The 20,347-nt window shown below is 44.2% G+C and overlaps 1 protein-coding gene and 68 non-coding genes across 70 annotated transcripts in view; 1 reads left to right on the top strand and 68 right to left on the bottom strand.

The window, feature by feature from the left end:
- The window catches only part of LOC143103338 (SH3 domain-containing kinase-binding protein 1), a 113,779-nt gene that overhangs the window by 85,877 nt on the left and 7,555 nt on the right, over window positions 1-20,347 (top strand). The gene's annotated exons all lie outside the window — the stretch shown is intronic.
- Window positions 87-179, bottom strand: trnai-uau (transfer RNA isoleucine (anticodon UAU)). The gene is given in 2 exon segments: window positions 87-122; window positions 142-179. It is a non-coding gene; the product is annotated as a tRNA-Ile (tRNA).
- Window positions 502-594, bottom strand: trnai-uau (transfer RNA isoleucine (anticodon UAU)). The gene is given in 2 exon segments: window positions 502-537; window positions 557-594. It is a non-coding gene; the product is annotated as a tRNA-Ile (tRNA).
- Window positions 720-812, bottom strand: trnai-uau (transfer RNA isoleucine (anticodon UAU)). The gene is given in 2 exon segments: window positions 720-755; window positions 775-812. It is a non-coding gene; the product is annotated as a tRNA-Ile (tRNA).
- On the bottom strand, window positions 938-1,030 carry trnai-uau (transfer RNA isoleucine (anticodon UAU)). Its single transcript is given in 2 exon segments — window positions 938-973; window positions 993-1,030. It is a non-coding gene; the product is annotated as a tRNA-Ile (tRNA).
- trnai-uau (transfer RNA isoleucine (anticodon UAU)) lies at window positions 1,156-1,248 on the bottom strand. Its single transcript is given in 2 exon segments — window positions 1,156-1,191; window positions 1,211-1,248. It is a non-coding gene; the product is annotated as a tRNA-Ile (tRNA).
- Window positions 1,571-1,663, bottom strand: trnai-uau (transfer RNA isoleucine (anticodon UAU)). Its single transcript is given in 2 exon segments — window positions 1,571-1,606; window positions 1,626-1,663. It is a non-coding gene; the product is annotated as a tRNA-Ile (tRNA).
- Window positions 1,980-2,072, bottom strand: trnal-uaa (transfer RNA leucine (anticodon UAA)). The gene is given in 2 exon segments: window positions 1,980-2,015; window positions 2,035-2,072. It is a non-coding gene; the product is annotated as a tRNA-Leu (tRNA).
- Window positions 2,395-2,487, bottom strand: trnai-uau (transfer RNA isoleucine (anticodon UAU)). Its single transcript is given in 2 exon segments — window positions 2,395-2,430; window positions 2,450-2,487. It is a non-coding gene; the product is annotated as a tRNA-Ile (tRNA).
- Window positions 2,613-2,705, bottom strand: trnai-uau (transfer RNA isoleucine (anticodon UAU)). The gene is given in 2 exon segments: window positions 2,613-2,648; window positions 2,668-2,705. It is a non-coding gene; the product is annotated as a tRNA-Ile (tRNA).
- Window positions 2,831-2,923, bottom strand: trnai-uau (transfer RNA isoleucine (anticodon UAU)). The gene is given in 2 exon segments: window positions 2,831-2,866; window positions 2,886-2,923. It is a non-coding gene; the product is annotated as a tRNA-Ile (tRNA).
- On the bottom strand, window positions 3,049-3,141 carry trnai-uau (transfer RNA isoleucine (anticodon UAU)). Its single transcript is given in 2 exon segments — window positions 3,049-3,084; window positions 3,104-3,141. It is a non-coding gene; the product is annotated as a tRNA-Ile (tRNA).
- trnai-uau (transfer RNA isoleucine (anticodon UAU)) lies at window positions 3,464-3,556 on the bottom strand. The gene is given in 2 exon segments: window positions 3,464-3,499; window positions 3,519-3,556. It is a non-coding gene; the product is annotated as a tRNA-Ile (tRNA).
- trnai-uau (transfer RNA isoleucine (anticodon UAU)) lies at window positions 3,682-3,774 on the bottom strand. Its single transcript is given in 2 exon segments — window positions 3,682-3,717; window positions 3,737-3,774. It is a non-coding gene; the product is annotated as a tRNA-Ile (tRNA).
- trnai-uau (transfer RNA isoleucine (anticodon UAU)) lies at window positions 3,900-3,992 on the bottom strand. The gene is given in 2 exon segments: window positions 3,900-3,935; window positions 3,955-3,992. It is a non-coding gene; the product is annotated as a tRNA-Ile (tRNA).
- Window positions 4,118-4,210, bottom strand: trnai-uau (transfer RNA isoleucine (anticodon UAU)). Its single transcript is given in 2 exon segments — window positions 4,118-4,153; window positions 4,173-4,210. It is a non-coding gene; the product is annotated as a tRNA-Ile (tRNA).
- trnai-uau (transfer RNA isoleucine (anticodon UAU)) lies at window positions 4,533-4,625 on the bottom strand. The gene is given in 2 exon segments: window positions 4,533-4,568; window positions 4,588-4,625. It is a non-coding gene; the product is annotated as a tRNA-Ile (tRNA).
- On the bottom strand, window positions 4,751-4,843 carry trnai-uau (transfer RNA isoleucine (anticodon UAU)). Its single transcript is given in 2 exon segments — window positions 4,751-4,786; window positions 4,806-4,843. It is a non-coding gene; the product is annotated as a tRNA-Ile (tRNA).
- trnai-uau (transfer RNA isoleucine (anticodon UAU)) lies at window positions 4,969-5,061 on the bottom strand. Its single transcript is given in 2 exon segments — window positions 4,969-5,004; window positions 5,024-5,061. It is a non-coding gene; the product is annotated as a tRNA-Ile (tRNA).
- Window positions 5,187-5,279, bottom strand: trnai-uau (transfer RNA isoleucine (anticodon UAU)). Its single transcript is given in 2 exon segments — window positions 5,187-5,222; window positions 5,242-5,279. It is a non-coding gene; the product is annotated as a tRNA-Ile (tRNA).
- trnai-uau (transfer RNA isoleucine (anticodon UAU)) lies at window positions 5,602-5,694 on the bottom strand. Its single transcript is given in 2 exon segments — window positions 5,602-5,637; window positions 5,657-5,694. It is a non-coding gene; the product is annotated as a tRNA-Ile (tRNA).
- Window positions 6,011-6,103, bottom strand: trnal-uaa (transfer RNA leucine (anticodon UAA)). Its single transcript is given in 2 exon segments — window positions 6,011-6,046; window positions 6,066-6,103. It is a non-coding gene; the product is annotated as a tRNA-Leu (tRNA).
- Window positions 6,426-6,518, bottom strand: trnai-uau (transfer RNA isoleucine (anticodon UAU)). Its single transcript is given in 2 exon segments — window positions 6,426-6,461; window positions 6,481-6,518. It is a non-coding gene; the product is annotated as a tRNA-Ile (tRNA).
- On the bottom strand, window positions 6,644-6,736 carry trnai-uau (transfer RNA isoleucine (anticodon UAU)). The gene is given in 2 exon segments: window positions 6,644-6,679; window positions 6,699-6,736. It is a non-coding gene; the product is annotated as a tRNA-Ile (tRNA).
- trnai-uau (transfer RNA isoleucine (anticodon UAU)) lies at window positions 6,862-6,954 on the bottom strand. The gene is given in 2 exon segments: window positions 6,862-6,897; window positions 6,917-6,954. It is a non-coding gene; the product is annotated as a tRNA-Ile (tRNA).
- trnai-uau (transfer RNA isoleucine (anticodon UAU)) lies at window positions 7,080-7,172 on the bottom strand. Its single transcript is given in 2 exon segments — window positions 7,080-7,115; window positions 7,135-7,172. It is a non-coding gene; the product is annotated as a tRNA-Ile (tRNA).
- trnai-uau (transfer RNA isoleucine (anticodon UAU)) lies at window positions 7,298-7,390 on the bottom strand. The gene is given in 2 exon segments: window positions 7,298-7,333; window positions 7,353-7,390. It is a non-coding gene; the product is annotated as a tRNA-Ile (tRNA).
- trnai-uau (transfer RNA isoleucine (anticodon UAU)) lies at window positions 7,713-7,805 on the bottom strand. Its single transcript is given in 2 exon segments — window positions 7,713-7,748; window positions 7,768-7,805. It is a non-coding gene; the product is annotated as a tRNA-Ile (tRNA).
- On the bottom strand, window positions 8,122-8,214 carry trnal-uaa (transfer RNA leucine (anticodon UAA)). Its single transcript is given in 2 exon segments — window positions 8,122-8,157; window positions 8,177-8,214. It is a non-coding gene; the product is annotated as a tRNA-Leu (tRNA).
- On the bottom strand, window positions 8,537-8,629 carry trnai-uau (transfer RNA isoleucine (anticodon UAU)). The gene is given in 2 exon segments: window positions 8,537-8,572; window positions 8,592-8,629. It is a non-coding gene; the product is annotated as a tRNA-Ile (tRNA).
- Window positions 8,755-8,847, bottom strand: trnai-uau (transfer RNA isoleucine (anticodon UAU)). The gene is given in 2 exon segments: window positions 8,755-8,790; window positions 8,810-8,847. It is a non-coding gene; the product is annotated as a tRNA-Ile (tRNA).
- On the bottom strand, window positions 8,973-9,065 carry trnai-uau (transfer RNA isoleucine (anticodon UAU)). Its single transcript is given in 2 exon segments — window positions 8,973-9,008; window positions 9,028-9,065. It is a non-coding gene; the product is annotated as a tRNA-Ile (tRNA).
- trnai-uau (transfer RNA isoleucine (anticodon UAU)) lies at window positions 9,388-9,480 on the bottom strand. The gene is given in 2 exon segments: window positions 9,388-9,423; window positions 9,443-9,480. It is a non-coding gene; the product is annotated as a tRNA-Ile (tRNA).
- trnai-uau (transfer RNA isoleucine (anticodon UAU)) lies at window positions 9,606-9,698 on the bottom strand. Its single transcript is given in 2 exon segments — window positions 9,606-9,641; window positions 9,661-9,698. It is a non-coding gene; the product is annotated as a tRNA-Ile (tRNA).
- Window positions 9,824-9,916, bottom strand: trnai-uau (transfer RNA isoleucine (anticodon UAU)). The gene is given in 2 exon segments: window positions 9,824-9,859; window positions 9,879-9,916. It is a non-coding gene; the product is annotated as a tRNA-Ile (tRNA).
- On the bottom strand, window positions 10,239-10,331 carry trnai-uau (transfer RNA isoleucine (anticodon UAU)). Its single transcript is given in 2 exon segments — window positions 10,239-10,274; window positions 10,294-10,331. It is a non-coding gene; the product is annotated as a tRNA-Ile (tRNA).
- Window positions 10,457-10,549, bottom strand: trnai-uau (transfer RNA isoleucine (anticodon UAU)). The gene is given in 2 exon segments: window positions 10,457-10,492; window positions 10,512-10,549. It is a non-coding gene; the product is annotated as a tRNA-Ile (tRNA).
- On the bottom strand, window positions 10,675-10,767 carry trnai-uau (transfer RNA isoleucine (anticodon UAU)). Its single transcript is given in 2 exon segments — window positions 10,675-10,710; window positions 10,730-10,767. It is a non-coding gene; the product is annotated as a tRNA-Ile (tRNA).
- Window positions 10,893-10,985, bottom strand: trnai-uau (transfer RNA isoleucine (anticodon UAU)). Its single transcript is given in 2 exon segments — window positions 10,893-10,928; window positions 10,948-10,985. It is a non-coding gene; the product is annotated as a tRNA-Ile (tRNA).
- Window positions 11,308-11,400, bottom strand: trnai-uau (transfer RNA isoleucine (anticodon UAU)). The gene is given in 2 exon segments: window positions 11,308-11,343; window positions 11,363-11,400. It is a non-coding gene; the product is annotated as a tRNA-Ile (tRNA).
- trnai-uau (transfer RNA isoleucine (anticodon UAU)) lies at window positions 11,526-11,618 on the bottom strand. Its single transcript is given in 2 exon segments — window positions 11,526-11,561; window positions 11,581-11,618. It is a non-coding gene; the product is annotated as a tRNA-Ile (tRNA).
- trnai-uau (transfer RNA isoleucine (anticodon UAU)) lies at window positions 11,744-11,836 on the bottom strand. The gene is given in 2 exon segments: window positions 11,744-11,779; window positions 11,799-11,836. It is a non-coding gene; the product is annotated as a tRNA-Ile (tRNA).
- trnai-uau (transfer RNA isoleucine (anticodon UAU)) lies at window positions 11,962-12,054 on the bottom strand. The gene is given in 2 exon segments: window positions 11,962-11,997; window positions 12,017-12,054. It is a non-coding gene; the product is annotated as a tRNA-Ile (tRNA).
- On the bottom strand, window positions 12,377-12,469 carry trnai-uau (transfer RNA isoleucine (anticodon UAU)). Its single transcript is given in 2 exon segments — window positions 12,377-12,412; window positions 12,432-12,469. It is a non-coding gene; the product is annotated as a tRNA-Ile (tRNA).
- On the bottom strand, window positions 12,786-12,878 carry trnal-uaa (transfer RNA leucine (anticodon UAA)). The gene is given in 2 exon segments: window positions 12,786-12,821; window positions 12,841-12,878. It is a non-coding gene; the product is annotated as a tRNA-Leu (tRNA).
- On the bottom strand, window positions 13,201-13,293 carry trnai-uau (transfer RNA isoleucine (anticodon UAU)). Its single transcript is given in 2 exon segments — window positions 13,201-13,236; window positions 13,256-13,293. It is a non-coding gene; the product is annotated as a tRNA-Ile (tRNA).
- Window positions 13,419-13,511, bottom strand: trnai-uau (transfer RNA isoleucine (anticodon UAU)). Its single transcript is given in 2 exon segments — window positions 13,419-13,454; window positions 13,474-13,511. It is a non-coding gene; the product is annotated as a tRNA-Ile (tRNA).
- Window positions 13,637-13,729, bottom strand: trnai-uau (transfer RNA isoleucine (anticodon UAU)). The gene is given in 2 exon segments: window positions 13,637-13,672; window positions 13,692-13,729. It is a non-coding gene; the product is annotated as a tRNA-Ile (tRNA).
- Window positions 13,855-13,947, bottom strand: trnai-uau (transfer RNA isoleucine (anticodon UAU)). Its single transcript is given in 2 exon segments — window positions 13,855-13,890; window positions 13,910-13,947. It is a non-coding gene; the product is annotated as a tRNA-Ile (tRNA).
- Window positions 14,270-14,362, bottom strand: trnai-uau (transfer RNA isoleucine (anticodon UAU)). The gene is given in 2 exon segments: window positions 14,270-14,305; window positions 14,325-14,362. It is a non-coding gene; the product is annotated as a tRNA-Ile (tRNA).
- Window positions 14,679-14,771, bottom strand: trnal-uaa (transfer RNA leucine (anticodon UAA)). Its single transcript is given in 2 exon segments — window positions 14,679-14,714; window positions 14,734-14,771. It is a non-coding gene; the product is annotated as a tRNA-Leu (tRNA).
- Window positions 15,094-15,186, bottom strand: trnai-uau (transfer RNA isoleucine (anticodon UAU)). The gene is given in 2 exon segments: window positions 15,094-15,129; window positions 15,149-15,186. It is a non-coding gene; the product is annotated as a tRNA-Ile (tRNA).
- On the bottom strand, window positions 15,312-15,404 carry trnai-uau (transfer RNA isoleucine (anticodon UAU)). Its single transcript is given in 2 exon segments — window positions 15,312-15,347; window positions 15,367-15,404. It is a non-coding gene; the product is annotated as a tRNA-Ile (tRNA).
- Window positions 15,530-15,622, bottom strand: trnai-uau (transfer RNA isoleucine (anticodon UAU)). Its single transcript is given in 2 exon segments — window positions 15,530-15,565; window positions 15,585-15,622. It is a non-coding gene; the product is annotated as a tRNA-Ile (tRNA).
- trnai-uau (transfer RNA isoleucine (anticodon UAU)) lies at window positions 15,748-15,840 on the bottom strand. The gene is given in 2 exon segments: window positions 15,748-15,783; window positions 15,803-15,840. It is a non-coding gene; the product is annotated as a tRNA-Ile (tRNA).
- trnai-uau (transfer RNA isoleucine (anticodon UAU)) lies at window positions 16,163-16,255 on the bottom strand. The gene is given in 2 exon segments: window positions 16,163-16,198; window positions 16,218-16,255. It is a non-coding gene; the product is annotated as a tRNA-Ile (tRNA).
- trnal-uaa (transfer RNA leucine (anticodon UAA)) lies at window positions 16,575-16,667 on the bottom strand. The gene is given in 2 exon segments: window positions 16,575-16,610; window positions 16,630-16,667. It is a non-coding gene; the product is annotated as a tRNA-Leu (tRNA).
- trnai-uau (transfer RNA isoleucine (anticodon UAU)) lies at window positions 16,990-17,082 on the bottom strand. The gene is given in 2 exon segments: window positions 16,990-17,025; window positions 17,045-17,082. It is a non-coding gene; the product is annotated as a tRNA-Ile (tRNA).
- On the bottom strand, window positions 17,208-17,300 carry trnai-uau (transfer RNA isoleucine (anticodon UAU)). The gene is given in 2 exon segments: window positions 17,208-17,243; window positions 17,263-17,300. It is a non-coding gene; the product is annotated as a tRNA-Ile (tRNA).
- Window positions 17,426-17,518, bottom strand: trnai-uau (transfer RNA isoleucine (anticodon UAU)). The gene is given in 2 exon segments: window positions 17,426-17,461; window positions 17,481-17,518. It is a non-coding gene; the product is annotated as a tRNA-Ile (tRNA).
- On the bottom strand, window positions 17,644-17,736 carry trnai-uau (transfer RNA isoleucine (anticodon UAU)). Its single transcript is given in 2 exon segments — window positions 17,644-17,679; window positions 17,699-17,736. It is a non-coding gene; the product is annotated as a tRNA-Ile (tRNA).
- On the bottom strand, window positions 18,059-18,151 carry trnai-uau (transfer RNA isoleucine (anticodon UAU)). Its single transcript is given in 2 exon segments — window positions 18,059-18,094; window positions 18,114-18,151. It is a non-coding gene; the product is annotated as a tRNA-Ile (tRNA).
- On the bottom strand, window positions 18,277-18,369 carry trnai-uau (transfer RNA isoleucine (anticodon UAU)). The gene is given in 2 exon segments: window positions 18,277-18,312; window positions 18,332-18,369. It is a non-coding gene; the product is annotated as a tRNA-Ile (tRNA).
- trnai-uau (transfer RNA isoleucine (anticodon UAU)) lies at window positions 18,495-18,587 on the bottom strand. The gene is given in 2 exon segments: window positions 18,495-18,530; window positions 18,550-18,587. It is a non-coding gene; the product is annotated as a tRNA-Ile (tRNA).
- On the bottom strand, window positions 18,910-19,002 carry trnai-uau (transfer RNA isoleucine (anticodon UAU)). Its single transcript is given in 2 exon segments — window positions 18,910-18,945; window positions 18,965-19,002. It is a non-coding gene; the product is annotated as a tRNA-Ile (tRNA).
- Window positions 19,128-19,220, bottom strand: trnai-uau (transfer RNA isoleucine (anticodon UAU)). Its single transcript is given in 2 exon segments — window positions 19,128-19,163; window positions 19,183-19,220. It is a non-coding gene; the product is annotated as a tRNA-Ile (tRNA).
- Window positions 19,543-19,635, bottom strand: trnai-uau (transfer RNA isoleucine (anticodon UAU)). Its single transcript is given in 2 exon segments — window positions 19,543-19,578; window positions 19,598-19,635. It is a non-coding gene; the product is annotated as a tRNA-Ile (tRNA).
- trnai-uau (transfer RNA isoleucine (anticodon UAU)) lies at window positions 19,761-19,853 on the bottom strand. Its single transcript is given in 2 exon segments — window positions 19,761-19,796; window positions 19,816-19,853. It is a non-coding gene; the product is annotated as a tRNA-Ile (tRNA).
- Window positions 19,979-20,071, bottom strand: trnai-uau (transfer RNA isoleucine (anticodon UAU)). The gene is given in 2 exon segments: window positions 19,979-20,014; window positions 20,034-20,071. It is a non-coding gene; the product is annotated as a tRNA-Ile (tRNA).

The raw sequence follows: 20,347 nt of genomic DNA, 5'->3' as shown, positions 1-20,347 counted from the left end.
CATTCAGCACTATTTTCTACAAATTCTGGTTTCATTGAAGATGAGCTGAATATGTCAGGAGCCAAAGTAATTTCTTAAAGAGTAGATGCTCTAGGTGAGGCTCGAACTCACAACCTCGGCATTGCTCAGCAGGAACTGTCTTATAAGTACCGCGCGCTAACCGATTGCGCCACTGGAGCCATAAAGAGCGTGTAGTAATACAGAGAGAACAGAGGAGTCATTCAGCACTATTTTCTAGAAATTCTCGTTTCAAAGAAGATGAGCTGAATATGACAGGAGTCAAAGTAATTTCTTAAAAAGTAGATGCTCGAACTCACAAGCTCGGCATTGCTCTGCAGGAACTGTCTTATAAGTACCGCGCGCTAACCGATTGCGCCACTGGAAGTGTGTAGTAATACAGACAGAACAGAGGAGTCATTCAGCACTATTTTCTACAAATTCTGGTTTCATTGAAGATGCGCTGAATATGTCAGGAGCCAAAGTAATTTCTTAAAGAGTAGATGCTCCAGGTGAGGCTCGAACTCACAACCTCGGCATTGCTCAGCAGGAACTGTCTTATAAGTACCGCGCGCAAACCGATTGCGCCACTGGAGCCATAGGGATTGTGTAGTAATACAGACAGAACAGAGGAATCATTCAGCACTATTTTCTACAAATTCTGGTTTCATTGAAGATGAGCTGAATATGTCAGGAGCCAAAGTAATTTCTTAAAGAGTAGATGCTCCAGGTGAGGCTCGAACTCACAACCTCGGCATTGCTCAGCAGGAACTGTCTTATAAGTACCGCGCGCTAACCGATTGCGCCACTGGAGCCATAGGGACTGTGTAGTAATACAGACAGAACAGAGGAATCATTCAGCACTATTTTCTACAAATTCTGGTTTCATTGAAGATGAGCTGAATATGTCAGGAGCCAAAGTAATTTCTTAAAGAGTAGATGCTCCAGGTGAGGCTCGAACTCACAACCTCGGCATTGCTCAGCAGGAACTGTCTTATAAGTACCGCGCGCTAACCGATTGCGCCACTGGAGCCATAGGGACTGTGTAGTAATACAGACAGAACAGAGGAATCATTCAGCACTATTTTCTACAAATTCTGGTTTCATTGAAGATGAGCTGAATATGTCAGGAGCCAAAGTAATTTCTTAAAGAGTAGATGCTCCAGGTGAGGCTCGAACTCACAACCTCGGCATTGCTCAGCAGGAACTGTCTTATAAGTACCGCGCGCTAACCGATTGCGCCACTGGAGCCATAAAGAGCGTGTAGTAATACAGAGAGAACAGAGGAGTCATTCAGCACTATTTTCTAGAAATTCTCGTTTCAAAGAAGATGAGCTGAATATGACAGGAGTCAAAGTAATTTCTTAAAAAGTAGATGCTCGAACTCACAAGCTCGGCATTGCTCTGCAGGAACTGTCTTATAAGTACCGCGCGCTAACCGATTGCGCCACTGGAAGTGTGTAGTAATACAGACAGAACAGAGGAGTCATTCAGCACTATTTTCTACAAATTCTGGTTTCATGGAAGATGCGCTGAATATGTCAGGAGCCAAAGTAATTTCTTAAAGAGTAGATGCTCCAGGTGAGGCTCGAACTCACAACCTCGGCATTGCTCAGCAGGAACTGTCTTATAAGTACCGCGCGCTAACCGATTGCGCCACTGGAGCCATAAAGTAGTAATACAGAGAGAACAGAGGAGTCATTCAGCACTATTTTCTAGAAATTCTCGTTTCAAAGAAGATGAGCTGAATATGACAGGAGTCAAAGTAATTTCTTAAAAAGTAGATGCTCGAACTCACAAGCTCGGCATTGCTCTGCAGGAACTGTCTTATAAGTACCGCGCGCTAACCGATTGCGCCACTGGAAGTGTGTAGTAATACAGACAGAACAGAGGAGTCATTCAGCACTATTTTCTACAAATTCTGGTTTCATGGAAGATGCGCTGAATATGTCAGGAGCCAAAGTAATTTCTTAAAGAGTAGATGCTCCAGGTGAGGCTCGAACTCACAACCTCGGCATTGCTCAGCAGGAACTGTCTTTTAAGTACCGCGCGCTAACTGATTGCGCCACTGGAGCCATAGGGATTGTGTAGTAATACAGAGAGAACAGAGGAGTCATTCAGCACTATTTTCTAGAAATTCTCGTTTCAACGAAGATGAGCTGAATATGACAGGAGTCAAAGTAATTTCTTAAAAAGTAGATGCTCGAACTCACAACCTCGGCATTGCTCTGCAGGAACTGTCTTATAAGTACCGCGCGCTAACCGATTGCGCCACTGGAAGTGTGTAGTAATACAGACAGAACAGAGGAGTCATTCAGCACTATTTTCTACAAATTCTGGTTTCATTGAAGATGCGCTGAATATGTCAGGAGCCAAAGTAATTTCTTAAAGAGTAGATGCTCCAGGTGAGGGTCGAACTCACAACCTCGGCATTGCTCAGCAGGAACTGTCTTATAAGTACCGCGCGCAAACCGATTGCGCCACTGGAGCCATAGGGATTGTGTAGTAATACAGACAGAACAGAGGAATCATTCAGCACTATTTTCTACAAATTCTGGTTTCATTGAAGATGAGCTGAATATGTCAGGAGCCAAAGTAATTTCTTAAAGAGTAGATGCTCCAGGTGAGGCTCGAACTCACAACCTCGGCATTGCTCAGCAGGAACTGTCTTATAAGTACCGCGCGCTAACCGATTGCGCCACTGGAGCCATAGGGACTGTGTAGTAATACAGACAGAACAGAGGAATCATTCAGCACTATTTTCTACAAATTCTGGTTTCATTGAAGATGAGCTGAATATGTCAGGAGCCAAAGTAATTTCTTAAAGAGTAGATGCTCCAGGTGAGGCTCGAACTCACAACCTCGGCATTGCTCAGCAGGAACTGTCTTATAAGTACCGCGCGCTAACTGATTGCGCCACTGGAGCCATAGGGATTGTGTAGTAATACAGACAGAACAGAGGAATCATTCAGCACTATTTTCTACAAATTCTGGTTTCATTGAAGATGAGCTGAATATGTCAGGAGCCAAAGTAATTTCTTAAAGAGTAGATGCTCTAGGTGAGGCTCGAACTCACAACCTCGGCATTGCTCAGCAGGAACTGTCTTATAAGTACCGCGCGCTAACCGATTGCGCCACTGGAGCCATAAAGAGCGTGTAGTAATACAGAGAGAACAGAGGAGTCATTCAGCACTATTTTCTAGAAATTCTCGTTTCAAAGAAGATGAGCTGAATATGACAGGAGTCAAAGTAATTTCTTAAAAAGTAGATGCTCGAACTCACAAGCTCGGCATTGCTCTGCAGGAACTGTCTTATAAGTACCGCGCGCTAACCGATTGCGCCACTGGAAGTGTGTAGTAATACAGACAGAACAGAGGAGTCATTCAGCACTATTTTCTACAAATTCTGGTTTCATTGAAGATGCGCTGAATATGTCAGGAGCCAAAGTAATTTCTTAAAGAGTAGATGCTCCAGGTGAGGCTCGAACTCACAACCTCGGCATTGCTCAGCAGGAACTGTCTTATAAGTACCGCGCGCAAACCGATTGCGCCACTGGAGCCATAGGGATTGTGTAGTAATACAGACAGAACAGAGGAATCATTCAGCACTATTTTCTACAAATTCTGGTTTCATTGAAGATGAGCTGAATATGTCAGGAGCCAAAGTAATTTCTTAAAGAGTAGATGCTCCAGGTGAGGCTCGAACTCACAACCTCGGCATTGCTCAGCAGGAACTGTCTTATAAGTACCGCGCGCTAACCGATTGCGCCACTGGAGCCATAGGGACTGTGTAGTAATACAGACAGAACAGAGGAATCATTCAGCACTATTTTCTACAAATTCTGGTTTCATTGAAGATGAGCTGAATATGTCAGGAGCCAAAGTAATTTCTTAAAGAGTAGATGCTCCAGGTGAGGCTCGAACTCACAACCTCGGCATTGCTCAGCAGGAACTGTCTTATAAGTACCGCGCGCTAACTGATTGCGCCACTGGAGCCATAGGGATTGTGTAGTAATACAGACAGAACAGAGGAATCATTCAGCACTATTTTCTACAAATTCTGGTTTCATTGAAGATGAGCTGAATATGTCAGGAGCCAAAGTAATTTCTTAAAGAGTAGATGCTCTAGGTGAGGCTCGAACTCACAACCTCGGCATTGCTCAGCAGGAACTGTCTTATAAGTACCGCGCGCTAACCGATTGCGCCACTGGAGCCATAAAGAGCGTGTAGTAATACAGAGAGAACAGAGGAGTCATTCAGCACTATTTTCTAGAAATTCTCGTTTCAAAGAAGATGAGCTGAATATGACAGGAGTCAAAGTAATTTCTTAAAAAGTAGATGCTCGAACTCACAAGCTCGGCATTGCTCTGCAGGAACTGTCTTATAAGTACCGCGCGCTAACCGATTGCGCCACTGGAAGTGTGTAGTAATACAGACAGAACAGAGGAGTCATTCAGCACTATTTTCTACAAATTCTGGTTTCATTGAAGATGCGCTGAATATGTCAGGAGCCAAAGTAATTTCTTAAAGAGTAGATGCTCTAGGTGAGGCTTGAACTCACAACCTCAGCATTGCTCAGCAGGAACTGTCTTATAAGTACCGCGCGCTAACCGATTGCGCCACTGGAGCCGTAGGGATTGTGTAGTAATACAGACAGAACAGAGGAGTCATTCAGCACTATTTTCTACAAATTCTGGTTTCATTGAAGATGCGCTGAATATGTCAGGAGCCAAAGTAATTTCTTAAAGAGTAGATGCTCCAGGTGAGGCTCGAACTCACAACCTCGGCATTGCTCAGCAGGAACTGTCTTATAAGTACCGCGCGCAAACCGATTGCGCCACTGGAGCCATAGGGATTGTGTAGTAATACAGACAGAACAGAGGAATCATTCAGCACTATTTTCTACAAATTCTGGTTTCATTGAAGATGAGCTGAATATGTCAGGAGCCAAAGTAATTTCTTAAAGAGTAGATGCTCCAGGTGAGGCTCGAACTCACAACCTCGGCATTGCTCAGCAGGAACTGTCTTATAAGTACCGCGCGCTAACCGATTGCGCCACTGGAGCCATAGGGACTGTGTAGTAATACAGACAGAACAGAGGAATCATTCAGCACTATTTTCTACAAATTCTGGTTTCATTGAAGATGAGCTGAATATGTCAGGAGCCAAAGTAATTTCTTAAAGAGTAGATGCTCCAGGTGAGGCTCGAACTCACAACCTCGGCATTGCTCAGCAGGAACTGTCTTATAAGTACCGCGCGCTAACCGATTGCGCCACTGGAGCCATAAAGAGCGTGTAGTAATACAGAGAGAACAGAGGAGTCATTCAGCACTATTTTCTAGAAATTCTCGTTTCAAAGAAGATGAGCTGAATATGACAGGAGTCAAAGTAATTTCTTAAAAAGTAGATGCTCGAACTCACAAGCTCGGCATTGCTCTGCAGGAACTGTCTTATAAGTACCGCGCGCTAACCGATTGCGCCACTGGAAGTGTGTAGTAATACAGACAGAACAGAGGAGTCATTCAGCACTATTTTCTACAAATTCTGGTTTCATGGAAGATGCGCTGAATATGTCAGGAGCCAAAGTAATTTCTTAAAGAGTAGATGCTCCAGGTGAGGCTCGAACTCACAACCTCGGCATTGCTCAGCAGGAACTGTCTTATAAGTACCGCGCGCTAACCGATTGCGCCACTGGAGCCATAAAGTAGTAATACAGAGAGAACAGAGGAGTCATTCAGCACTATTTTCTAGAAATTCTCGTTTCAAAGAAGATGAGCTGAATATGACAGGAGTCAAAGTAATTTCTTAAAAAGTAGATGCTCGAACTCACAAGCTCGGCATTGCTCTGCAGGAACTGTCTTATAAGTACCGTGCGCTAACCGATTGCGCCACTGGAAGTGTGTAGTAATACAGACAGAACAGAGGAGTCATTCAGCACTATTTTCTACAAATTCTGGTTTCATGGAAGATGCGCTGAATATGTCAGGAGCCAAAGTAATTTCTTAAAGAGTAGATGCTCCAGGTGAGGCTCGAACTCACAACCTCGGCATTGCTCAGCAGGAACTGTCTTTTAAGTACCGCGCGCTAACTGATTGCGCCACTGGAGCCATAGGGATTGTGTAGTAATACAGAGAGAACAGAGGAGTCATTCAGCACTATTTTCTAGAAATTCTCGTTTCAACGAAGATGAGCTGAATATGACAGGAGTCAAAGTAATTTCTTAAAAAGTAGATGCTCGAACTCACAACCTCGGCATTGCTCTGCAGGAACTGTCTTATAAGTACCGCGCGCTAACCGATTGCGCCACTGGAAGTGTGTAGTAATACAGACAGAACAGAGGAGTCATTCAGCACTATTTTCTACAAATTCTGGTTTCATTGAAGATGCGCTGAATATGTCAGGAGCCAAAGTAATTTCTTAAAGAGTAGATGCTCTAGGTGAGGCTTGAACTCACAACCTCAGCATTGCTCAGCAGGAACTGTCTTATAAGTACCGCGCGCTAACCGATTGCGCCACTGGAGCCGTAGGGATTGTGTAGTAATACAGACAGAACAGAGGAGTCATTCAGCACTATTTTCTACAAATTCTGGTTTCATTGAAGATGCGCTGAATATGTCAGGAGCCAAAGTAATTTCTTAAAGAGTAGATGCTCCAGGTGAGGCTCGAACTCACAACCTCGGCATTGCTCAGCAGGAACTGTCTTATAAGTACCGCGCGCAAACCGATTGCGCCACTGGAGCCATAGGGATTGTGTAGTAATACAGACAGAACAGAGGAATCATTCAGCACTATTTTCTACAAATTCTGGTTTCATTGAAGATGAGCTGAATATGTCAGGAGCCAAAGTAATTTCTTAAAGAGTAGATGCTCCAGGTGAGGCTCGAACTCACAACCTCGGCATTGCTCAGCAGGAACTGTCTTATAAGTACCGCGCGCTAACCGATTGCGCCACTGGAGCCATAGGGACTGTGTAGTAATACAGACAGAACAGAGGAATCATTCAGCACTATTTTCTACAAATTCTGGTTTCATTGAAGATGAGCTGAATATGTCAGGAGCCAAAGTAATTTCTTAAAGAGTAGATGCTCCAGGTGAGGCTCGAACTCACAACCTCGGCATTGCTCAGCAGGAACTGTCTTATAAGTACCGCGCGCTAACCGATTGCGCCACTGGAGCCATAGGGACTGTGTAGTAATACAGACAGAACAGAGGAATCATTCAGCACTATTTTCTACAAATTCTGGTTTCATTGAAGATGAGCTGAATATGTCAGGAGCCAAAGTAATTTCTTAAAGAGTAGATGCTCCAGGTGAGGCTCGAACTCACAACCTCGGCATTGCTCAGCAGGAACTGTCTTATAAGTACCGCGCGCTAACCGATTGCGCCACTGGAGCCATAAAGAGCGTGTAGTAATACAGAGAGAACAGAGGAGTCATTCAGCACTATTTTCTAGAAATTCTCGTTTCAAAGAAGATGAGCTGAATATGACAGGAGTCAAAGTAATTTCTTAAAAAGTAGATGCTCGAACTCACAAGCTCGGCATTGCTCTGCAGGAACTGTCTTATAAGTACCGCGCGCTAACCGATTGCGCCACTGGAAGTGTGTAGTAATACAGACAGAACAGAGGAGTCATTCAGCACTATTTTCTACAAATTCTGGTTTCATGGAAGATGCGCTGAATATGTCAGGAGCCAAAGTAATTTCTTAAAGAGTAGATGCTCCAGGTGAGGCTCGAACTCACAACCTCGGCATTGCTCAGCAGGAACTGTCTTATAAGTACCGCGCGCTAACCGATTGCGCCACTGGAGCCATAAAGTAGTAATACAGAGAGAACAGAGGAGTCATTCAGCACTATTTTCTAGAAATTCTCGTTTCAAAGAAGATGAGCTGAATATGACAGGAGTCAAAGTAATTTCTTAAAAAGTAGATGCTCGAACTCACAAGCTCGGCATTGCTCTGCAGGAACTGTCTTATAAGTACCGCGCGCTAACCGATTGCGCCACTGGAAGTGTGTAGTAATACAGACAGAACAGAGGAGTCATTCAGCACTATTTTCTACAAATTCTGGTTTCATGGAAGATGCGCTGAATATGTCAGGAGCCAAAGTAATTTCTTAAAGAGTAGATGCTCCAGGTGAGGCTCGAACTCACAACCTCGGCATTGCTCAGCAGGAACTGTCTTTTAAGTACCGCGCGCTAACTGATTGCGCCACTGGAGCCATAGGGATTGTGTAGTAATACAGAGAGAACAGAGGAGTCATTCAGCACTATTTTCTAGAAATTCTCGTTTCAACGAAGATGAGCTGAATATGACAGGAGTCAAAGTAATTTCTTAAAAAGTAGATGCTCGAACTCACAACCTCGGCATTGCTCTGCAGGAACTGTCTTATAAGTACCGCGCGCTAACCGATTGCGCCACTGGAAGTGTGTAGTAATACAGACAGAACAGAGGAGTCATTCAGCACTATTTTCTACAAATTCTGGTTTCATTGAAGATGCGCTGAATATGTCAGGAGCCAAAGTAATTTCTTAAAGAGTAGATGCTCTAGGTGAGGCTTGAACTCACAACCTCAGCATTGCTCAGCAGGAACTGTCTTATAAGTACCGCGCGCTAACCGATTGCGCCACTGGAGCCGTAGGGATTGTGTAGTAATACAGACAGAACAGAGGAGTCATTCAGCACTATTTTCTACAAATTCTGGTTTCATTGAAGTTGCGCTGAATATGTCAGGAGCCAAAGTAATTTCTTAAAGAGTAGATGCTCCAGGTGAGGCTCGAACTCACAACCTCGGCATTGCTCAGCAGGAACTGTCTTATAAGTACCGCGCGCAAACCGATTGCGCCACTGGAGCCATAGGGATTGTGTAGTAATACAGACAGAACAGAGGAATCATTCAGCACTATTTTCTACAAATTCTGGTTTCATTGAAGATGAGCTGAATATGTCAGGAGCCAAAGTAATTTCTTAAAGAGTAGATGCTCCAGGTGAGGCTCGAACTCACAACCTCGGCATTGCTCAGCAGGAACTGTGTTATAAGTACCGCGCGCTAACCGATTGCGCCACTGGAGCCATAAAGAGCGTGTAGTAATACAGAGAGAACAGAGGAGTCATTCAGCACTATTTTCTAGAAATTCTCGTTTCAAAGAAGATGAGCTGAATATGACAGGAGTCAAAGTAATTTCTTAAAAAGTAGATGCTCGAACTCACAAGCTCGGCATTGCTCTGCAGGAACTGTCTTATAAGTACCGCGCGCTAACCGATTGCGCCACTGGAAGTGTGTAGTAATACAGACAGAACAGAGGAGTCATTCAGCACTATTTTCTACAAATTCTGGTTTCATGGAAGATGCGCTGAATATGTCAGGAGCCAAAGTAATTTCTTAAAGAGTAGATGCTCCAGGTGAGGCTCGAACTCACAACCTCGGCATTGCTCAGCAGGAACTGTCTTATAAGTACCGCGCGCTAACCGATTGCGCCACTGGAGCCGTAGGGATTGTGTAGTAATACAGACAGAACAGAGGAATCATTCAGCACTATTTTCTACAAATTCTGGTTTCATTGAAGATGAGCTGAATATGTCAGGAGCCAAAGTAATTTCTTAAAGAGTAGATGCTCCAGGTGAGGCTCGAACTCACAACCTCGGCATTGCTCAGCAGGAACTGTCTTATAAGTACCGCGCGCTAACTGATTGCGCCACTGGAGCCATAGGGATTGTGTAGTAATACAGACAGAACAGAGGAATCATTCAGCACTATTTTCTACAAATTCTGGTTTCATTGAAGATGAGCTGAATATGTCAGGAGCCAAAGTAATTTCTTAAAGAGTAGATGCTCTAGGTGAGGCTCGAACTCACAACCTCGGCATTGCTCAGCAGGAACTGTCTTATAAGTACCGCGCGCTAACCGATTGCGCCACTGGAGCCATAAAGAGCGTGTAGTAATACAGAGAGAACAGAGGAGTCATTCAGCACTATTTTCTAGAAATTCTCGTTTCAAAGAAGATGAGCTGAATATGACAGGAGTCAAAGTAATTTCTTAAAAAGTAGATGCTCGAACTCACAAGCTCGGCATTGCTCTGCAGGAACTGTCTTATAAGTACCGCGCGCTAACCGATTGCGCCACTGGAAGTGTGTAGTAATACAGACAGAACAGAGGAGTCATTCAGCACTATTTTCTACAAATTCTGGTTTCATTGAAGATGCGCTGAATATGTCAGGAGCCAAAGTAATTTCTTAAAGAGTAGATGCTCTAGGTGAGGCTTGAACTCACAACCTCAGCATTGCTCAGCAGGAACTGTCTTATAAGTACCGCGCGCTAACCGATTGCGCCACTGGAGCCGTAGGGATTGTGTAGTAATACAGACAGAACAGAGGAGTCATTCAGCACTATTTTCTACAAATTCTGGTTTCATTGAAGATGCGCTGAATATGTCAGGAGCCAAAGTAATTTCTTAAAGAGTAGATGCTCCAGGTGAGGCTCGAACTCACAACCTCGGCATTGCTCAGCAGGAACTGTCTTATAAGTACCGCGCGCAAACCGATTGCGCCACTGGAGCCATAGGGATTGTGTAGTAATACAGACAGAACAGAGGAATCATTCAGCACTATTTTCTACAAATTCTGGTTTCATTGAAGATGAGCTGAATATGTCAGGAGCCAAAGTAATTTCTTAAAGAGTAGATGCTCCAGGTGAGGCTCGAACTCACAACCTCGGCATTGCTCAGCAGGAACTGTCTTATAAGTACCGCGCGCTAACCGATTGCGCCACTGGAGCCATAGGGACTGTGTAGTAATACAGACAGAACAGAGGAATCATTCAGCACTATTTTCTACAAATTCTGGTTTCATTGAAGATGAGCTGAATATGTCAGGAGCCAAAGTAATTTCTTAAAGAGTAGATGCTCCAGGTGAGGCTCGAACTCACAACCTCGGCATTGCTCAGCAGGAACTGTCTTATAAGTACCGCGCGCTAACCGATTGCGCCACTGGAGCCATAAAGAGCGTGTAGTAATACAGAGAGAACAGAGGAGTCATTCAGCACTATTTTCTAGAAATTCTCGTTTCAAAGAAGATGAGCTGAATATGACAGGAGTCAAAGTAATTTCTTAAAAAGTAGATGCTCGAACTCACAAGCTCGGCATTGCTCTGCAGGAACTGTCTTATAAGTACCGCGCGCTAACCGATTGCGCCACTGGAAGTGTGTAGTAATACAGACAGAACAGAGGAGTCATTCAGCACTATTTTCTACAAATTCTGGTTTCATGGAAGATGCGCTGAATATGTCAGGAGCCAAAGTAATTTCTTAAAGAGTAGATGCTCCAGGTGAGGCTCGAACTCACAACCTCGGCATTGCTCAGCAGGAACTGTCTTATAAGTACCGCGCGCTAACCGATTGCGCCACTGGAGCCGTAGGGATTGTGTAGTAATACAGACAGAACAGAGGAGTCATTCAGCACTATTTTCTACAAATTCTGGTTTCATTGAAGATGCGCTGAATATGTCAGGAGCCAAAGTAATTTCTTAAAGAGTAGATGCTCCAGGTGAGGCTCGAACTCACAACCTCGGCATTGCTCAGCAGGAACTGTCTTATAAGTACCGCGCGCAAACCGATTGCGCCACTGGAGCCATAGGGATTGTGTAGTAATACAGACAGAACAGAGGAATCATTCAGCACTATTTTCTACAAATTCTGGTTTCATTGAAGATGAGCTGAATATGTCAGGAGCCAAAGTAATTTCTTAAAGAGTAGATGCTCCAGGTGAGGCTCGAACTCACAACCTCGGCATTGCTCAGCAGGAACTGTCTTATAAGTACCGCGCGCTAACCGATTGCGCCACTGGAGCCATAGGGACTGTGTAGTAATACAGACAGAACAGAGGAATCATTCAGCACTATTTTCTACAAATTCTGGTTTCATTGAAGATGAGCTGAATATGTCAGGAGCCAAAGTAATTTCTTAAAGAGTAGATGCTCCAGGTGAGGCTCGAACTCACAACCTCGGCATTGCTCAGCAGGAACTGTCTTATAAGTACCGCGCGCTAACCGATTGCGCCACTGGAGCCATAAAGAGCGTGTAGTAATACAGAGAGAACAGAGGAGTCATTCAGCACTATTTTCTAGAAATTCTCGTTTCAAAGAAGATGAGCTGAATATGACAGGAGTCAAAGTAATTTCTTAAAAAGTAGATGCTCGAACTCACAAGCTCGGCATTGCTCTGCAGGAACTGTCTTATAAGTACCGCGCGCTAACCGATTGCGCCACTGGAAGTGTGTAGTAATACAGACAGAACAGAGGAGTCATTCAGCACTATTTTCTACAAATTCTGGTTTCATGGAAGATGCGCTGAATATGTCAGGAGCCAAAGTAATTTCTTAAAGAGTAGATGCTCCAGGTGAGGCTCGAACTCACAACCTCGGCATTGCTCAGCAGGAACTGTCTTATAAGTACCGCGCGCTAACCGATTGCGCCACTGGAGCCATAAAGTAGTAATACAGAGAGAACAGAGGAGTCATTCAGCACTATTTTCTAGAAATTCTCGTTTCAAAGAAGATGAGCTGAATATGACAGGAGTCAAAGTAATTTCTTAAAAAGTAGATGCTCGAACTCACAAGCTCGGCATTGCTCTGCAGGAACTGTCTTATAAGTACCGCGCGCTAACCGATTGCGCCACTGGAAGTGTGTAGTAATACAGACAGAACAGAGGAGTCATTCAGCACTATTTTCTACAAATTCTGGTTTCATGGAAGATGCGCTGAATATGTCAGGAGCCAAAGTAATTTCTTAAAGAGTAGATGCTCCAGGTGAGGCTCGAACTCACAACCTCGGCATTGCTCAGCAGGAACTGTCTTTTAAGTACCGCGCGCTAACTGATTGCGCCACTGGAGCCATAGGGATTGTGTAGTAATACAGAGAGAACAGAGGAGTCATTCAGCACTATTTTCTAGAAATTCTCGTTTCAACGAAGATGAGCTGAATATGACAGGAGTCAAAGTAATTTCTTAAAAAGTAGATGCTCGAACTCACAACCTCGGCATTGCTTTGCAGGAACTGTCTTATAAGTACCGCGCGCTAACCGATTGCGCCACTGGAAGTGTGTAGTAATACAGACAGAACAGAGGAGTCATTCAGCACTATTTTCTACAAATTCTGGTTTCATTGAAGATGCGCTGAATATGTCAGGAGCCAAAGTAATTTCTTAAAGAGTAGATGCTCTAGGTGAGGCTTGAACTCACAACCTCAGCATTGCTCAGCAGGAACTGTCTTATAAGTACCGCGCGCTAACCGATTGCGCCACTGGAGCCGTAGGGATTGTGTAGTAATACAGACAGAACAGAGGAGTCATTCAGCACTATTTTCTACAAATTCTGGTTTCATTGAAGATGCGCTGAATATGTCAGGAGCCAAAGTAATTTCTTAAAGAGTAGATGCTCCAGGTGAGGCTCGAACTCACAACCTCGGCATTGCTCAGCAGGAACTGTCTTATAAGTACCGCGCGCAAACCGATTGCGCCACTGGAGCCATAGGGATTGTGTAGTAATACAGACAGAACAGAGGAATCATTCAGCACTATTTTCTACAAATTCTGGTTTCATTGAAGATGAGCTGAATATGTCAGGAGCCAAAGTAATTTCTTAAAGAGTAGATGCTCCAGGTGAGGCTCGAACTCACAACCTCGGCATTGCTCAGCAGGAACTGTCTTATAAGTACCGCGCGCTAACCGATTGCGCCACTGGAGCCATAGGGACTGTGTAGTAATACAGACAGAACAGAGGAATCATTCAGCACTATTTTCTACAAATTCTGGTTTCATTGAAGATGAGCTGAATATGTCAGGAGCCAAAGTAATTTCTTAAAGAGTAGATGCTCCAGGTGAGGCTCGAACTCACAACCTCGGCATTGCTCAGCAGGAACTGTCTTATAAGTACCGCGCGCTAACCGATTGCGCCACTGGAGCCATAAAGAGCGTGTAGTAATACAGAGAGAACAGAGGAGTCATTCAGCACTATTTTCTAGAAATTCTCGTTTCAAAGAAGATGAGCTGAATATGACAGGAGTCAAAGTAATTTCTTAAAAAGTAGATGCTCGAACTCACAAGCTCGGCATTGCTCTGCAGGAACTGTCTTATAAGTACCGCGCGCTAACCGATTGCGCCACTGGAAGTGTGTAGTAATACAGACAGAACAGAGGAGTCATTCAGCACTATTTTCTACAAATTCTGGTTTCATGGAAGATGCGCTGAATATGTCAGGAGCCAAAGTAATTTCTTAAAGAGTAGATGCTCCAGGTGAGGCTCGAACTCACAACCTCGGCATTGCTCAGCAGGAACTGTCTTATAAGTACCGCGCGCTAACCGATTGCGCCACTGGAGCCATAAAGTAGTAATACAGAGAGAACAGAGGAGTCATTCAGCACTATTTTCTAGAAATTCTCGTTTCAAAGAAGATGAGCTGAATATGACAGGAGTCAAAGTAATTTCTTAAAAAGTAGATGCTCGAACTCACAAGCTCGGCATTGCTCTGCAGGAACTGTCTTATAAGTACCGCGCGCTAACCGATTGCGCCACTGGAAGTGTGTAGTAATACAGACAGAACAGAGGAGTCATTCAGCACTATTTTCTACAAATTCTGGTTTCATGGAAGATGCGCTGAATATGTCAGGAGCCAAAGTAATTTCTTAAAGAGTAGATGCTCCAGGTGAGGCTCGAACTCACAACCTCGGCATTGCTCAGCAGGAACTGTCTTTTAAGTACCGCGCGCTAACTGATTGCGCCACTGGAGCCATAGGGATTGTGTAGTAATACAGAGAGAACAGAGGAGTCATTCAGCACTATTTTCTAGAAATTCTCGTTTCAACGAAGATGAGCTGAATATGACAGGAGTCAAAGTAATTTCTTAAAAAGTAGATGCTCGAACTCACAACCTCGGCATTGCTCTGCAGGAACTGTCTTATAAGTACCGCGCGCTAACCGATTGCGCCACTGGAAGTGTGTAGTAATACAGACAGAACAGAGGAGTCATTCAGCACTATTTTCTACAAATTCTGGTTTCATTGAAGATGCGCTGAATATGTCAGGAGCCAAAGTAATTTCTTAAAGAGTAGATGCTCTAGGTGAGGCTTGAACTCACAACCTCAGCATTGCTCAGCAGGAACTGTCTTATAAGTACCGCGCGCTAACCGATTGCGCCACTGGAGCCGTAGGGATTGTGTAGTAATACAGACAGAACAGAGGAGTCATTCAGCACTATTTTCTACAAATTCTGGTTTCATTGAAGATGCGCTGAATATGTCAGGAGCCAAAGTAATTTCTTAAAGAGTAGATGCTCCAGGTGAGGCTCGAACTCACAACCTCGGCATTGCTCAGCAGGAACTGTCTTATAAGTACCGCGCGCAAACCGATTGCGCCACTGGAGCCATAGGGATTGTGTAGTAATACAGACAGAACAGAGGAATCATTCAGCACTATTTTCTACAAATTCTGGTTTCATTGAAGATGAGCTGAATATGTCAGGAGCCAAAGTAATTTCTTAAAGAGTAGATGCTCCAGGTGAGGCTCGAACTCACAACCTCGGCATTGCTCAGCAGGAACTGTCTTATAAGTACCGCGCGCTAACCGATTGCGCCACTGGAGCCATAGGGACTGTGTAGTAATACAGACAGAACAGAGGAATCATTCAGCACTATTTTCTACAAATTCTGGTTTCATTGAAGATGAGCTGAATATGTCAGGAGCCAAAGTAATTTCTTAAAGAGTAGATGCTCCAGGTGAGGCTCGAACTCACAACCTCGGCATTGCTCAGCAGGAACTGTCTTATAAGTACCGCGCGCTAACCGATTGCGCCACTGGAGCCATAAAGAGCGTGTAGTAATACAGAGAGAACAGAGGAGTCATTCAGCACTATTTTCTAGAAATTCTCGTTTCAAAGAAGATGAGCTGAATATGACAGGAGTCAAAGTAATTTCTTAAAAAGTAGATGCTCGAACTCACAAGCTCGGCATTGCTCTGCAGGAACTGTCTTATAAGTACCGCGCGCTAACCGATTGCGCCACTGGAAGTGTGTAGTAATACAGACAGAACAGAGGAGTCATTCAGCACTATTTTCTACAAATTCTGGTTTCATGGAAGATGCGCTGAATATGTCAGGAGCCAAAGTAATTTCTTAAAGAGTAGATGCTCCAGGTGAGGCTCGAACTCACAACCTCGGCATTGCTCAGCAGGAACTGTCTTATAAGTACCGCGCGCTAACCGATTGCGCCACTGGAGCCATAAAGTAGTAATACAGAGAGAACAGAGGAGTCATTCAGCACTATTTTCTAGAAATTCTCGTTTCAAAGAAGATGAGCTGAATATGACAGGAGTCAAAGTAATTTCTTAAAAAGTAGATGCTCGAACTCACAAGCTCGGCATTGCTCTGCAGGAACTGTCTTATAAGTACCGCGCGCTAACCGATTGCGCCACTGGAAGTGTGTAGTAATACAGACAGAACAGAGGAGTAGTCATTCAGCACTATTTTCTACAAATTCTGGTTTCATGGAAGATGCGCTGAATATGTCAGGAGCCAAAGTAATTTCTTAAAGAGTAGATGCTCCAGGTGAGGCTCGAACTCACAACCTCAGCATTGCTCAGCAGGAACTGTCTTTTAAGTACCGCGCGCTAACTGATTGCGCCACTGGAGCCATAGGGATTGTGTAGTAATACAGAGAGAACAGAGGAGTCATTCAGCACTATTTTCTAGAAATTCTCGTTTCAACGAAGATGAGCTGAATATGACAGGAGTCAAAGTAATTTCTTAAAAAGTAGATGCTCGAACTCACAACCTCGGCATTGCTCTGCAGGAACTGTCTTATAAGTACCGCGCGCTAACCGATTGCGCCACTGGAAGTGTGTAGTAATACAGACAGAACAGAGGAGTCATTCAGCACTATTTTCTACAAATTCTGGTTTCATTGAAGATGCGCTGAATATGTCAGGAGCCAAAGTAATTTCTTAAAGAGTAGATGCTCTAGGTGAGGCTTGAACTCACAACCTCAGCATTGCTCAGCAGGAACTGTCTTATAAGTACCGCGCGCTAACCGATTGCGCCACTGGAGCCGTAGGGATTGTGTAGTAATACAGACAGAACAGAGGAGTCATTCAGCACTATTTTCTACAAATTCTGGTTTCATTGAAGATGCGCTGAATATGTCAGGAGCCAAAGTAATTTCTTAAAGAGTAGATGCTCCAGGTGAGGCTCGAACTCACAACCTCGGCATTGCTCAGCAGGAACTGTCTTATAAGTACCGCGCGCAAACCGATTGCGCCACTGGAGCCATAGGGATTGTGTAGTAATACAGACAGAACAGAGGAATCATTCAGCACTATTTTCTACAAATTCTGGTTTCATTGAAGATGAGCTGAATATGTCAGGAGCCAAAGTAATTTCTTAAAGACTAGATGCTCCAGGTGAGGCTCGAACTCACAACCTCGGCATTGCTCAGCAGGAACTGTCTTATAAGTACCGCGCGCTAACCGATTGCGCCACTGGAGCCATAGGGACTGTGTAGTAATACAGACAGAACAGAGGAATCATTCAGCACTATTTTCTACAAATTCTGGTTTCATTGAAGATGAGCTGAATATGTCAGGAGCCAAAGTAATTTCTTAAAGAGTAGATGCTCCAGGTGAGGCTCGAACTCACAACCTCGGCATTGCTCAGCAGGAACTGTCTTATAAGTACCGCGCGCTAACCGATTGCGCCACTGGAGCCATAAAGAGCGTGTAGTAATACAGAGAGAACAGAGGAGTCATTCAGCACTATTTTCTAGAAATTCTCGTTTCAAAGAAGATGAGCTGAATATGACAGGAGTCAAAGTAATTTCTTAAAAAGTAGATGCTCGAACTCACAAGCTCGGCATTGCTCTGCAGGAACTGTCTTATAAGTACCGCGCGCTAACCGATTGCGCCACTGGAAGTGTGTAGTAATACAGACAGAACAGAGGAGTCATTCAGCACTATTTTCTACAAATTCTGGTTTCATGGAAGATGCGCTGAATATGTCAGGAGCCAAAGTAATTTCTTAAAGAGTAGATGCTCCAGGTGAGGCTCGAACTCACAACCTCGGCATTGCTCAGCAGGAACTGTCTTATAAGTACCGCGCGCTAACCGATTGCGCCACTGGAGCCGTAGGGATTGTGTAGTAATACAGACAGAACAGAGGAATCATTCAGCACTATTTTCTACAAATTCTGGTTTCATTGAAGATGAGCTGAATATGTCAGGAGCCAAAGTAATTTCTTAAAGAGTAGATGCTCCAGGTGAGGCTCGAACTCACAACCTCGGCATTGCTCAGCAGGAACTGTCTTATAAGTACCGCGCGCTAACTGATTGCGCCACTGGAGCCATAGGGATTGTGTAGTAATACAGACAGAACAGAGGAATCATTCAGCACTATTTTCTACAAATTCTGGTTTCATTGAAGATGAGCTGAATATGTCAGGAGCCAAAGTAATTTCTTAAAGAGTAGATGCTCTAGGTGAGGCTCGAACTCACAACCTCGGCATTGCTCAGCAGGAACTGTCTTATAAGTACCGCGCGCTAACCGATTGCGCCACTGGAGCCATAAAGAGCGTGTAGTAATACAGAGAGAACAGAGGAGTCATTCAGCACTATTTTCTAGAAATTCTCGTTTCAAAGAAGATGAGCTGAATATGACAGGAGTCAAAGTAATTTCTTAAAAAGTAGATGCTCGAACTCACAAGCTCGGCATTGCTCTGCAGGAACTGTCTTATAAGTACCGCGCGCTAACCGATTGCACCACTGGAAGTGTGTAGTAATACAGACAGAACAGAGGAGTCATTCAGCACTATTTTCTACAAATTCTGGTTTCATGGAAGATGCGCTGAATATGTCAGGAGCCAAAGTAATTTCTTAAAGAGTAGATGCTCCAGGTGAGGCTCGAACTCACAACCTCAGCATTGCTCAGCAGGAACTGTCTTATAAGTACCGCGCGCTAACCGATTGCGCCACTGGAGCCGTAGGGATTGTGTAGTAATACAGACAGAACAGAGGAATCATTCAGCACTATTTTCTACAAATTCTGGTTTCATTGAAGATGAGCTGAATATGTCAGGAGCCAAAGTAATTTCTTAAAGAGTAGATGCTCCAGGTGAGGCTCGAACTCACAACCTCGGCATTGCTCAGCAGGAACTGTCTTATAAGTACCGCGCGCTAACCGATTGCGCCACTGGAGCCATAAAGAGCGTGTAGTAATACAGAGAGAACAGAGGAGTCATTCAGCACTATTTTCTAGAAATTCTCGTTTCAAAGAAGATGAGCTGAATATGACAGGAGTCAAAGTAATTTCTTAAAAAGTAGATGCTCGAACTCACAAGCTCGGCATTGCTCTGCAGGAACTGTCTTATAAGTACCGCGCGCTAACCGATTGCGCCACTGGAAGTGTGTAGTAATACAGACAGAACAGAGGAGTCATTCAGCACTATTTTCTACAAATTCTGGTTTCATGGAAGATGCGCTGAATATGTCAGGAGCCAAAGTAATTTCTTAAAGAGTAGATGCTCCAGGTGAGGCTCGAACTCACAACCTCGGCATTGCTCAGCAGGAACTGTCTTATAAGTACCGCGCGCTAACCGATTGCGCCACTGGAGCCGTAGGGATTGTGTAGTAATACAGACAGAACAGAGGAATCATTCAGCACTATTTTCTACAAATTCTGGTTTCATTGAAGATGAGCTGAATATGTCAGGAGCCAAAGTAATTTCTTAAAGAGTAGATGCTCCAGGTGAGGCTCGAACTCACAACCTCGGCATTGCTCAGCAGGAACTGTCTTATAAGTACCGCGCGCTAACTGATTGCGCCACTGGAGCCATAGGGATTGTGTAGTAATACAGACAGAACAGAGGAATCATTCAGCACTATTTTCTACAAATTCTGGTTTCATTGAAGATGAGCTGAATATGTCAGGAGCCAAAGTAATTTCTTAAAGAGTAGATGCTCTAGGTGAGGCTCGAACTCACAACCTCGGCATTGCTCAGCAGGAACTGTCTTATAAGTACCGCGCGCTAACCGATTGCGCCACTGGAGCCATAAAGAGCGTGTAGTAATACAGAGAGAACAGAGGAGTCATTCAGCACTATTTTCTAGAAATTCTCGTTTCAAAGAAGATGAGCTGAATATGACAGGAGTCAAAGTAATTTCTTAAAAAGTAGATGCTCGAACTCACAAGCTCGGCATTGCTCTGCAGGAACTGTCTTATAAGTACCGCGCGCTAACCGATTGCACCACTGGAAGTGTGTAGTAATACAGACAGAACAGAGGAGTCATTCAGCACTATTTTCTACAAATTCTGGTTTCATGGAAG

This window comes from Alosa pseudoharengus, unplaced genomic scaffold, assembly GCF_046254945.1.
Source record: "Alosa pseudoharengus isolate Yale_2024_CS ecotype anadromous, Long Island Sound unplaced genomic scaffold, YU_APseudo_1.1 YU_APseudo_1.1_scf_10, whole genome shotgun sequence".
NCBI lineage: Eukaryota > Metazoa > Chordata > Actinopteri > Clupeiformes > Clupeidae > Alosa > Alosa pseudoharengus.
The sequence above is the reverse complement of the archived record's forward strand: the minus strand, read 5'-3'. Positions and strand labels throughout refer to the sequence as shown.